Source organism: Papaver somniferum, chromosome 2 (genome assembly GCF_003573695.1).
Source record: "Papaver somniferum cultivar HN1 chromosome 2, ASM357369v1, whole genome shotgun sequence".
Lineage (NCBI taxonomy): Eukaryota > Viridiplantae > Streptophyta > Magnoliopsida > Ranunculales > Papaveraceae > Papaver > Papaver somniferum.
Window position 1 is genome coordinate 86,253,066 of NC_039359.1, and position 12,978 is coordinate 86,266,043.

Genomic DNA, 12,978 nt, shown 5'->3' on the forward strand with positions numbered 1-12,978 from the left:
TCGAAGTTGACGAATTTGTGTGTGTTTAAGGTTTCTAAGAATATTCCCATGGAATCGTACCCGTAAATGGTTGGCATCATCGTTTTTGCGAGCTCTCAAACTTATATAGTAGTCCGCTCCTGGCCAGGTTTCGATATCGGAGACAGTTTCTTTCAGGAAGTTGACGAATTTGTGTGTGTTTAAGGTTTCTAAGAATACTCAGATGGAATCTTACCCGTATATGGTTGGATTCATCGTTTTTGCGGACTCTCATACTTATAGTAGTCCGCTCCTGGACAGGTTTCGATCTCAGAGCCAGTTTCTTTCTCGAAGTTGATGAATTTGTGTGTGTTTAAGGTTTCTGAGAATATTCCCATGGAATCTTACCCATAAATGGTTGGCTTCATCGTTTTTGCGAACTCTCAAACTTATATAGTGGTCCGCTCCTGTCCAGGTTTCGATCTCAGAGCCACTTTCTTTCTCGAAGTTGATGAATTTCTGTGTGTTTAAAGTTTCTGAGAATATTCCGATGGAATCCTACACGTAAATGGTTGGATTCATCGTTTTTGCGGACTCTCACCTGGCCAGGTTTCGATCTCGGAGCTAGTTTCTTTCTCGAAGTTAACAAATTTGTGTGTGTTTAAGGTTTCTGAGAATACTCCGATGGAATCTTAACCTTAAATGGTTGGATTCATCGTTTTTGCGGACTCTCATACTTATAGTAGTCCGCTCCTGGCTAGGTTTTGATCTCAGAGCCAGTTTCTTTCTCGAAGTTGACGAATTTGTGTGTGTTTAAGGTTTCTGAGAATATTCCCATGGAATCTTACCCGTAAATGGTTGGCTTCATCGTTTTTGTGAACTCTCAAACTTACATAGTGGTCCGCTCCTGGCCAGGTTTCGATCTCGTAGCTAGTTTCTTTCTCGAAGTTGACAAATTTGTGTGTGTTTAAAGTTTCTGAGAATACTCCGATGGAATCTTACCCGTAAATGGTCGGATTCATCGTTTTTGCGGACTCTCATACTTATAGTAGTCCGTTCCTGGCTAGGTTTTGATCTCAGAGCCAGTTTCTTTCTCTAAGTTGACGAATTTGTGTGTGTTTAAGGTTTCTGAGAATATTCCCATGGAATCTTACCCATAAATGGTTGGCTTCATCGTTTTTGCGAACTCTCAAACTTATATAGTGGTCCGCTTCTGGCCAGGTTTCGACCTCGGAGCCAGTTTCTTTCTCGAAGTTGACGAATTTGTGTATCTTTAAGGTTTCTGAGAATACTCCGATGGAATCTTACCCGCAAATGGTTGGATTCATTGTTTTTGCGGACTCTCATACTTATAATAGTCCGTTCCTGGCTAGATTTCGATCTCAAAGCCAGTTTCTTTATCGAAGTTGACGAATTTGTGTGTGTTTAAGGTTTCTGAGAATACTCCGATGGAATCTTACCCGTAAATGGTTGGATTCATCGTTTTTGCAAACTCTCAAACTTATATAGTGGTCCGCTCCTGGCCAGGTTTCGATCTCGGAGCCACTTTCTTTCTCGAAGTTGACACCAGTTTCTATTTGTTAATTTTGAATTATTTGGCCTTCTCTTGTTTTCCTTAGTGCTTGTACTGAATTACTCTTGTATATGTAGTATATGTATATTATTGTGAATGTTTGTATTGAATTTTTCTTGTTTCTGACATTTGTAGATACGAAACGTTTGATTGGGAGAAGGGTTTCAGATCCATCAGTTCAAGATGATGTGAAGCTATGGGCTTTCAAGGTTGTAGATGGACTAGGAGAAAAACCCATGATTATCATCACATACAAAGGGGAAGAGAAGCAATTTCCATCTGAAGAAATATCATCTATGGTTCTTATCAAAATGTGCAAGATTGCGGAAGCTTATCTTGGTTCTTCTATGAAGACTGATGTTGTTATCGTCTCCGCATACTTCAATTTTTCGTAGCTACAAAGGATGTTGGTGCGTCGCTGGTTTAAATGTGATGTGAATTATGAATGAGCCAACTGCAAATGCAATTGCTTATGGTTCTTGATAAGAAGGCGCTGGCCGCCGGGTTCTGGGGAGAAGAAGGTTCTTATTTTTGAAAGGTGGTGGTACATTTGATGTTTTGTTAGTGGAGTGTGTTTAAGAAACTTAACTTTTGGTAACAAATATCTATATCACTACTATTTTTTGAATGTGTGTTTAACACTGGCAGGTTAACTAGAATGAATGTAAATGTGTTATACTGGCAGGTTAATATGAAATTATGAATGTGAAATACTTTCAGCAATTCGGTTTCAGCTATAATTTTTTTTTCAAAATAGTTTTATGCACACAACTTCTAATAAGAGTTGTGTTTCATATTTCAACTACACAAACCAATGGTTGTGAATCGAATGTCTTTACGACATAATTAGGTGTTGTCCAACATAGTTCTACAACTCTAACAAATGTCGTGCAAATCTTATTCATAATAGTAATAACAGGTGTTACATATTTCTACAATACACATCCTAGGTTGTCTAAGATAGTCCTTCAACTTATACAAGTGTTGTGTTACATATTTCTACGATACACATCCTAGGTTGTCTAAGATAGACCTTCAACTTATACAAGTGTTGTGTTACATATTTTTGTGATACACATCCTTTGTTGTCCAAGATATTCCTACAACACAAGCAAGGGTTGTGTTAGGCTTTCAAAAAAAATTTGAAAGAGAATCATAACTTTGGGAAAATATTGTCGAACCTTGAATCACATCACCCTTTACAACTCTTAGTCAAGTATTGTAGAAAGCTCGGACTTTCTACAATACCCCCACTCCACAATGCATAAAATGGAGTTGTCGTAGGTGTACTACAATGCTAATACAGTATCGTCAATAATGATTTTTCCCGTAGTGGTGCATCCTGTGCCGCTATGCAATCCCCTTCCTCTTTGGTATGGTCTTTAACTCCTCTAGTTTTTCTTCCAATCGTGTCTCCAGATGTCCCTGAAACAGTCACACTTACACCAGTGAGACCAGTATTCCTGTTAAAGCTAGACATATAAGCAAATGTAATATAAGGATTGTGGTTAACATAAAATTGTCTAGCAATATTAACAGCAACTCTAGTATCTATTCTCTGGTAAGTGTTCAGGTGGTTCAAGATTAAGGTCGCAGTTGTTTTGGGGTTTCGTTTTAGACCTTGGAAAGCAACATCATATCTTGCTTTCCAAGTGAATCAACACAAGGTGGCTACTATATTTTCCCAATTCCCCCAATGGGTCTGTGGGTAGTTTCCAGAGAACCAAGAGGAGCACCAGTTGGCTAGAGTAGTAAAGTTTAAGGTGGAGGCATTCAAGTTTAAGGAGCAATGGTCTCAAACTGCTCTTGTAAAATTGCATTGCATTAACAAGTGTTCTCCTGTTTCAACATGAGTCATGCACATCACACAAATAGAATTAATATGGGGGATATAAGTAAAAATATGGACACTAAAGGGAAAGATATTTTGTTGTAATTTCCAGGTAAAAAATTTGATTCTAGGTATAACATCCATATCCCAAATTTTGCCAGCCAAAATGTCTTTTGGTTGCAAACTTTTCTTGACCAGAATATCATACAAAGATTTGCTACAGAAAATGCCTTGTGGATTGTCCATCCACCTCAAAATATCCTCATTATTCTTGTTGGGTTGAATATTAAGAATTATTCTAATGGTATTCGAATCAAAAAGAAACTTCAGGGTTTGGATATCCCAGCCATTCTCATTCATGAGATCAGCAACAAGTAAATGAACACCGTCATTCCCATCCCCATTGAGAGTGATAGGATTACCTTCAGAGTGAGGTATCCACTTATATTTCTACATGTGAACGCTTTTACCATTTCCTATCTCCCAAATGTTATTATCCTTGATTAACATTAATCCTTTATACACACCTTTACATGCCCAAGACGATCTCGCATTACACGTGGCATGGAAGGGGTTTGCCTTAGGATAATACCTCCCTTTCATTGTTTTAGAATACACGGAATGAGGCTGGTGAAAAAGTCTCCAGCCATTCCTTGCAATGAGAGACATGTTAAAATGGTTTAGGTCCTTGAGACCATTTCCGCCCTTTTCTTTCAGTTTACAAAGACCCTTCCAATTCTTCATGTAGAAACCCTTTATGCCATCATGTTTTCCCCACCAAAAATCACGAATTATAGCATTAACTCTATGAGTAGTTTTCTTAGGGAGAATAAAAGTGGTCATACTATACATAGGGATAGTCTCAAGGACAGTTTTCGCCATTACTTCTCTGTCTGGAGGAGAGAGAGTCTGCTGTTCGAATTTTATATAATGGTAAGAAGGTTATCGTTCACTCGGACTTGATGAGATTGATTTTAATAATTAATGAACTAAAATAAAAGAAAAATATATAAAAAATATTTTCACAAGATGAAAAGAGTTACTGGGACTAGGATTTCGTCGAATTCATAATATAGGGTTCGATTTATTTATTCTCAACAATTAAAGCTCAATAAATAAAATTAACATGGACTCTGATTTTTCCAAGGTATTTTCTCAAAAGATTAGTTGTAAATCCTAAGCATGATGTATCAAAACATTTAAGCTAAGTATACTTCATCAAATTAAATGACAACCAATTAATTCAAATCATATTTCAATTAAAATTAATGCAAAAATCTTAAAAAGAATTAAATAATTTTACCCATGTATGATACTCGTCTTCCTCCGTCGTCCCAGTGTTGGGGATTATCTCATCACGTCGAAAACACACTTAAAATATTTATTCATGGCTCATAAAGTGGTTTACAAATGATGAAAATGTGAGAAAATTATTAAAGCAGTGATTTTCTTTTCTCTCCCAAAACTCCCCCCAAATGTGCTCTCTAGCTCTCTATTTATACACACAAATACACATCACTCAAATATATTCTTCCATAACTCCAAAATCTTCTTCTTTTTAATTAAAAATATCTTCAGGAATTTTTCCTTCTCTTTATTCTATATATGTCTTTACTAAACACATATCTTCTTTAATTCGCAGAATAAAATCCAAGATAAAATCTTCTAAGGATATCTTTCTTGTTTAATACAAGATAACTTCTTTTTTCTTCAAAACTTCATGTTTGTAAGGCAAGAAGATATTCTTATCTTAAAGATAATAAATCCTTTACCGTTGAAACCAAATTTCCCGCCAATATTTCTTTTCAAATCAAGGAAGAAGATGGAGCCCCCTTAACCAGTAATGGGGTGCGATTAGCAGCTGCTCCCTAGGATGCCCTTTATCAGTTAGGTACCCCTTATCCAAAACTGAGATTCCGAATAACATGTGTCCTCCGGGTGCCTATACCAACTTTTCGAGCCGAATTTTCCAAAAATGTTTATTTTCCAAAAATACCTACAAACACATAAAACACCATAATAAGTAGAAAATAGAGTACCAATAATACTGAAAATTGAGGAAAAATCGGTTACAAAAATGTTTCTATCAAATACCCCCAAACTTATTATTTGCCAGTCCTCGAGCAAATCTAATCTAGAAAAATAAAAATGACTACACTTAGCACGTGCAGCAAGCTGTTAAACCGCTAGGTGGCCCTAGCGGCGGAGTGTTGTCTTCGGAGGGTTTACCATAGGTGTATCCACAAAACCTTTACTCCGGACCCTAGCTATCTACGCAAAACCTTAGAAGGCACTAAAGAATCTCCTTGGTTGACGTACTCTCATTGACTACAGGAGGAAGTACCCTGATGCGAAATTCCAATTGTTGTACATGAGTTTGCACTCAAGCATACTAAAATTCATATAAATGACAGAGCTCTACTCAGATAGTTTCTGTACATCATAACCGGAGTCAACCAATCACATGGAAAGATTAAGAAGATGGATGTAGAGAAAAACATAGATGGTTTTGATGTTGACTAAGGTGAACCTATCCTAATGGAATGAGATACCGGTCTGACTAATATCAACACAGCTGGCATATACAAAGGGACCAGCGGGTGATAATCCTAACTCTAGGTCAACACAACTGGCATATACAAGGGCACCAGTGGTCGACTTTATTGAATTTATTCCGGTTGGTCTGATGGTCTGGTCTCAATTTCTCTTCTTTTTTTCTTTTTTTTAATTTTTTTTTTTTATTTTGTTGTATCTCAATCACTCTATTTCACCCTATAAATGGTAACAACTTGAATCGTGTGCCCCACCAAATCACTTATAAACATAGTTAAAAGAAAATAAAATAAAAACAGAAGTGAAAAGGATTCGACAAGATATGGCGAAACTACCATGTTTTTTTTTCTAACACCTGAGGTCTGTGCTTTTATGAATAGACTCTATTTAGATGTCTCCATCAGACTCAGATTGGTTCCTCAACTCCTATAACCAAGATGCTTCCATCCACTTAGATTGGTTAGTGCCATCCTTAATAAACATAAATTTCTAGGCTCTGGAGTTTATTTTTTGCAACTAAAAAGTTTCTCCCGTACCCCCAAACTTAAATTTAACATTGTCCTCAATGTTCTAAAGATAAAATTAAAAGCATGAACAAGGAGAAACTATTACCATTTGAAGGAAAAGAGTTAAGGAAAGATATTACCGTGTTGCATGAGATTGGGTTACCTCCCAAGAAGTGCCAAGTTTAACGTCTTCAGCCAGACCAAGAAAGGATTAGTCACCTTATAAAATCATAAAGTAATAGCCAAAATATCTGTGGGTCATCAAAACCAAATAGAGCTATCAGAAGCAAAAGGAATCTGCAACATGCCAAGAAAATTAACAAATAAAGCACACCCTTGTCTAGTTTCCTGTTTAAGACAACTACATCTAGTTGTGGTTCGGGTTCAGGTTCTATAATTGGGTCTAGATAAAATATTTTCATGAGTTGCGTTTCCTTATAAGTTAGATCCGAATGTTCAGGTTCTAGAGTCTGGAAAAACTCAAATAAAAACTTAGAAGCACATAATAATAACCTGAATAATTGAGGATCCTCTAAGTCAATCATATTTGACTTACATAGATGACCACAATAAGAATGGTGGTCTTCCTTAAACAAATATGTCGACCCTAATATCCTAAAGTAATTAGGTTTAGTCTCAAAACTTAATAATTGACACATCTGAAACTTATACGTTCTCACAATTGGTTGAAAAATATTTGGTGGGAAAACAAAGTCAAACTGGGTATTATCGCCTGGGTAAACCACATCAACCAGAGGATGGGTTTCTAACAAGTGAACTTCTTCCTGGACATTATTAGGTTCGGGAGAGCTAGCATGAAGGTAATCTGGAACAATGGTTGAGGCACATATATCAAGTCCCAAGCGAGGGACTTTTCTAAGAGTTAAAGCATATGGAGAATGATAATCACCCCCAAACTTAGAGTTTTCTGTGTCTCTATAAAGACTAGTCACAACTTCCCTAATTTCTAGGTCATCAGATTCCTGGAAATGGTCAATTGATTCTTCTAAGTTAGGTTCATCCTCACTCATCTCTACGAGTTCTTTGTCTAAGACTATCGTTTCTAAATCGCTAGACTCAATATAAACTCGTTCCTCTAAACCTCAGTTGGATCCGTGAAAAGGAAATACTACATCGTCTAAAACATGGATATTTCTAGTCAAATCCTCATCCTTTTGAATAGGTGAATAATTAAAATTATTTGGATTTGTACTAGAATTAACATTATCATTATAAAGCTCATTGGGAGTAACAGATTCCTCATCACTATGCCTATATTTTTCAGATTCTTCATCAATACTATCCTCATCACAGTCATCATTATAATAACATGAAAATGACCGAACCTCATCTAAACAAGTAGTGTTACCAATTATAACCTCGTCATCTTGATTATGTGAATAAAAACTAACCTTATTTTCAAGGGTGGTATTGGGAACACTATATTGGAATTTAAGACTATCTTGAGAAAATCTTTTCACAATCCTATTTGTACTTTCAGTAAATTGCTTGAGGGAATCTTCTAGAGACATCTTAATTGTTTGCTCTACGGACTCTTCTGGAAACAGAATATTATAATTCTCCCTCATAAATAAGTGAAACATCTGTGTTGACTCATTGAAACTCTTGAGAGACTCTTCTATAGAAATAGGAGGATCGTTTTGCTCGTATGACCTGTGCGCATGTGGATAATAATTGGGCTCACCATGGTATGACCCGTAACCTTCAAAAGGTTGATGTTCCCAACAATTATTCACACTGTGATCAAAGTAGTAATGTCCATTTTGTTCGGTTGGATATTCGTTGTATTGGCTATTGTACCATTTTGACATTCTCAAAACAAAATAAAACCCACTGATGGGGATTCGTGGGTGGAAAGAGTCTTACCTCCCGTACCAGACGAGCGATGAACCGTTGAAGTCGACTCGGGCCACAACTCCTATGTCATGTACGAATCCGAGGGTCCGAGGCGATATCGTAATCGCCGTCCTTCCCTGCAACAGTTTTATTTAATTCACCCTTCCTTGGGGTTTTAAAATATTAATATCCAATGTTCCAAAAATAAAGTTCAAAAAGTCCAAAAATAAGAAATTACAAAAATAAAAACCTATTTACAGTTACTAAAAATAAAATAAAATAAAATATCTATATATAAAAAGTCTTCTTCTTCACTCTTTTTGGATTCCTCTTTTCTTTCCTTCTTTGGCTTCGCGTTTGTTTTCAGCACTTTCTCTTTTTCTTTAGCTTAGCTCCAAATCTGAAAGCAAATAAAAATACCAAAACGCGTAAAAAAGAACAAAAATAATAAAATAAAAATAAAACCTAAAAACAAATCTATAAACAAATCCGCGTCGGCGGCGCCAAAAATTTATCGAATTTTATATAGTGGTAAATAGAGTTGTCGTTCACTCATCCTTGTTTGAGATTAATTCTAGGCTTAAATATAAAAAATATATACAAAAATAAGAAAATATATAAAAAATACCAAAATCTTCTTCTTCTTAATTAAAAATATATTCAGGAATTTTTCCTTCTCTTTATTCTATATGTGTCTTTACTAAACCCATATCTTCTTTAATTCGCAGAATAAAATCCAGTCTTCTAAGGATATCTTTCTTGTTTAATACAAGATAACTTCCCTTTTCTTCAAAACTTCATGTTTGTAAGGCAAGAAGATATTCTTATCTTAAAGATAATAAATCCTTTACCGTTGAAACCAAATTTCCCGCCAATTTTTCTTTTCAAATCAAGGAAGAAGATGGATCCCCCTTAACCAGTAATGGGGTGCGATTAGCAGTTGGCTCACTGGAGTGCCCCTTATCAGTTAGGTGCCCCTTATCCAAAACTGAGATTTCGAATACATGTGTCCTCCGGGTGCCTATACCAACTTTTCGAACCGAATTTTCCAAAAATGTTTATTTTCCAAAAATACCTACAAACACATAAAACACCATAATAAGTAGAAAATCGAGTACCAACAATACTGAAAATTGAGGACAATTCGGTCACAAAAATGTGTGTATCATCTGCCCATTCCACCCATTAACTCTACCACCCATTTTGTCTAGGAGGTTTTCAAAACAAGCTATCTTAGATTTATTTGCAAAGAGGGGACCTCCTAAATATTTATCATTGAGACTTATCTTTTTCACTTTTAAGATGTCAATTATCTCTCTACCAAAACTATTATTAACATGTGGAGTGAAAAAAATACCTGATTTGAAGAAATTAATCATCTGATCTGAGGTCTTACCATAATCATCGAGCACTTTCAACAGATTTCTACTTTGGGTGATGGAAGCCCTAGTAAAAATCAGGCAGGCATCTGCAAATAACATATGGCTAATGGAAGGGCAATTTTTATTAATTTTGAAACCAGAAATAAGACCACTGGATATTGGCAATAGTACGCGAAAAAGATTCCATACAAAGTACTTTATCTCCCTGCCTGAGTCCTCTAGAAGGTTTAAAACTCTTACCAGACACTCCATTTATAAGAATGGAAGACGAACTAGTACTGATACATTGTATAATTAGGTTACACCAACCCTCACAGAAACTCATTTTTTTTTAAATAGTAATTAAAAAATCCCACTCATGAGGCCCATATAGTTATCATTTTTCTTTTTCTTTCTCATAACATGGATTCTCTCATGAACAACAAGAATGTTGTCTGAGATAAGCCTTTGCTTAACAAAAGCCGATTGATAGGGGAAGATAAGTCTATCTAGAAAAGGTTTTAGCCTATTAGCAATAACTTTTGATATAACTTTGTAAACAATGTTACACAAGCTAATAGGTCTATAATCTCCATGGCTAGAAGGGTGGAGCACCTTAGGAATTAAGGAGATGTGAGTCTGATTCAATTGAGTAAGCATATGACCACTGGCAAAGAAAGCTTAGACAATTTTAACAATGTCGGTACTAACAATAGACCAGTTTTTTTGGAAAAAAACAGACAGGGAACCCATCTGGCCCAGGGCTAGAATTAGGTAGCATACCAAAAACAACACTATGTATTTCATCAATAGATGGACAGGTCATGAGTTGGGCATTTTTCAGCATCAGTTATAGCAGCAGGAACAAGATTTATTATGTCATAATTAAGCACAGGAGCAGATGTGGTAAGCAAAGTCTCAAAGTGAATATTTAAACAATTAGCTATTTCATTTTTTCCTTCTATCCATCTATTATTGTTATCATAAAGCCCAGCTATAGTGTTTCTTCTTTGACGCTTCACCGCGTTCTGATGAAAGGAATGAGTGTTCTTATCTCCTAGTTGAATAAATTTTTCATTACCCTTAACTTTCCACATCTCCTCTTCATAATCCCTGAATTTACATTTTAAGAGGATTTATTAGCAAAAGAGAAGAATTGATGAAGTGCAAGGTGTTCCACATAGCTGGACAAGACACCACTGGGTCCTTGATAACATTTACCACGATCATGTTAGGTATGCACCAAGAGAAAGCTAAAGAAAAAAAGTTTGAGCGAATTTGTGGGGGGAAATGTCCATGATTCCAGTGCAATAAATCGTCTCAAAACTATTAGTACTCTTTATGGCAATCTTATTTGTTCAGTTTCTACATATAAATGGTACTCGGCATTTAATCATGGCATTCACTGCTCATTTCATTTTTGCAGATGGAAATGATACTATATGAAGTCTTGAGGTTATGACCTCCAGCATCCAGATTACATCGGCATACTTGCAATGGACTAAATCAATCACTCCTAAAGTGGTGACCAATCTGCTTGTCAACCCAATCATGGTCTCAGAATTAACAGCTCTCCTGCTTTGATAGTATTCATTAAATGCATTTGTATTAAGCTGCACAACAAATCAAAAGTTATTCTGAAACATGCTTGCATCCTAGAATGAATAAAGATTTAGGAGAAAGAAAAATGAAGCGAGAGAGGGTACCTGATATTAATTCATCAAATTAATCAAGTCAGTGTAAACAGATGGATCTCACAAGCTAATTCGTGAAGGAAAACCTCCATCTATACAACCGGAGACAACACCAAAACCCCAAATTTTGATTGCATATACTGGCGATGGCAATGAAAATTAAGAGATGCATTACTTAAACTAAGAAACCGTTTCTTCAATGGAGATCTCAATCCAATCCTAAACTTTGAACTGAAACTCAAATTTCTCCATCAATTTTGTAAGTAAAAGAACACTGATCATCGTTAAAACAAATGAATCTTAAACGTGCAGTAGACATTCAGAAATTTAGGGTCGAGATCTTTTTTTTTATTTGAATCAGTGAGATAAAATCTAGGGCTACAGATTGTTCCAGTGGGATTTCTGGAGAAGGAAAAGACAGAAAGAAATGAAGCGAGTTTTAGCTGAACCACCGCTTAAATATGATTCCGGGATACAGTGATAAATATTAAGATCACACTTTTTACACTTTAGCTGGTCGAATCTCACTGTTACCAATTTATAAAACCGCCAAAGTAGAAGGCCTAGAATAGACCACAGGTTTCTTCAAAATGTGATCGATATCTGTAGCGCTAGGTACAATTCATAAGAAGCATATAAGAGATTAAGCAAATACATAATGCTGACCTTGATCAGCTTGATTTTCAACATAAACAAAGTAAATAAAATAAAATAAAAATACATAAAAACTTGAGCTCACATCACATAACACAGCAATATGCATTTGCATTTTCATCGCTGAACATATGAGTTATATCACAAGGTTTAGGCGTTGGAGGTCTTTGAATTCGTTGGTCCACCCGTACCTGTACACATATCTTAGGAGGTTTCATTTGAACGTCCCCGTTTTCATCAACATCTTTCTTCTTATCTTTCAATCCGAGACACATACAAATGAACTTCATGCTTCCTAAGCTAGAGTGAAAGTGAAAGAGAGAGTGAGTAAAGAAATTTGTAGTAGAAGAAGAAGGAACAGAGATTTCACATATACACCTTCCATCTTTATAGAACAAAGAATCGTGTTTGCAGTTGGAGCTATTAAAATTTTCTTCGTTTCTCTAGTTTGACATGAAACTAGAAATAGATAGATGCTCCATATTTGTTTTCCCCATGATACAAAGACAACTGATAATAAAACAACCTGAAGATTCCAATGTGTCACATCTATGACGGTAGCCTATTATAGGCACTTAGATCGATCGTTGGATGTGTCCACCAAAAGTTTAAATTTTATTATTATTATGCATGCATTTATACATTCGGATACCGAGATTACTGTCCAGCAAACAATAATGTGATCAAAGTTACCATCTATCTGGAAGAAAAATGATGAACCCTTTGTGCCGTCGTGATGGTTTTCTAGGGATGTTGGTTTTCTTGGGGCCAGATTTTATATGATGAAATTTTCTTGTTTACAAACATAAAATGAACATTCTAAAAGTATAAACAGAACCGTGTTAAAACATTTTCTCACGATAAACATGAGTGAAAAAAAAATCTCTAGGTAGTGATGTTATGGCAATTAAAAGCTGTTTGCTTGAACTAAAATCTCTAGATTGAGACTCAGAAGTATTTTCCCGACAAAAAAGAGGGGAATCCATCAAAG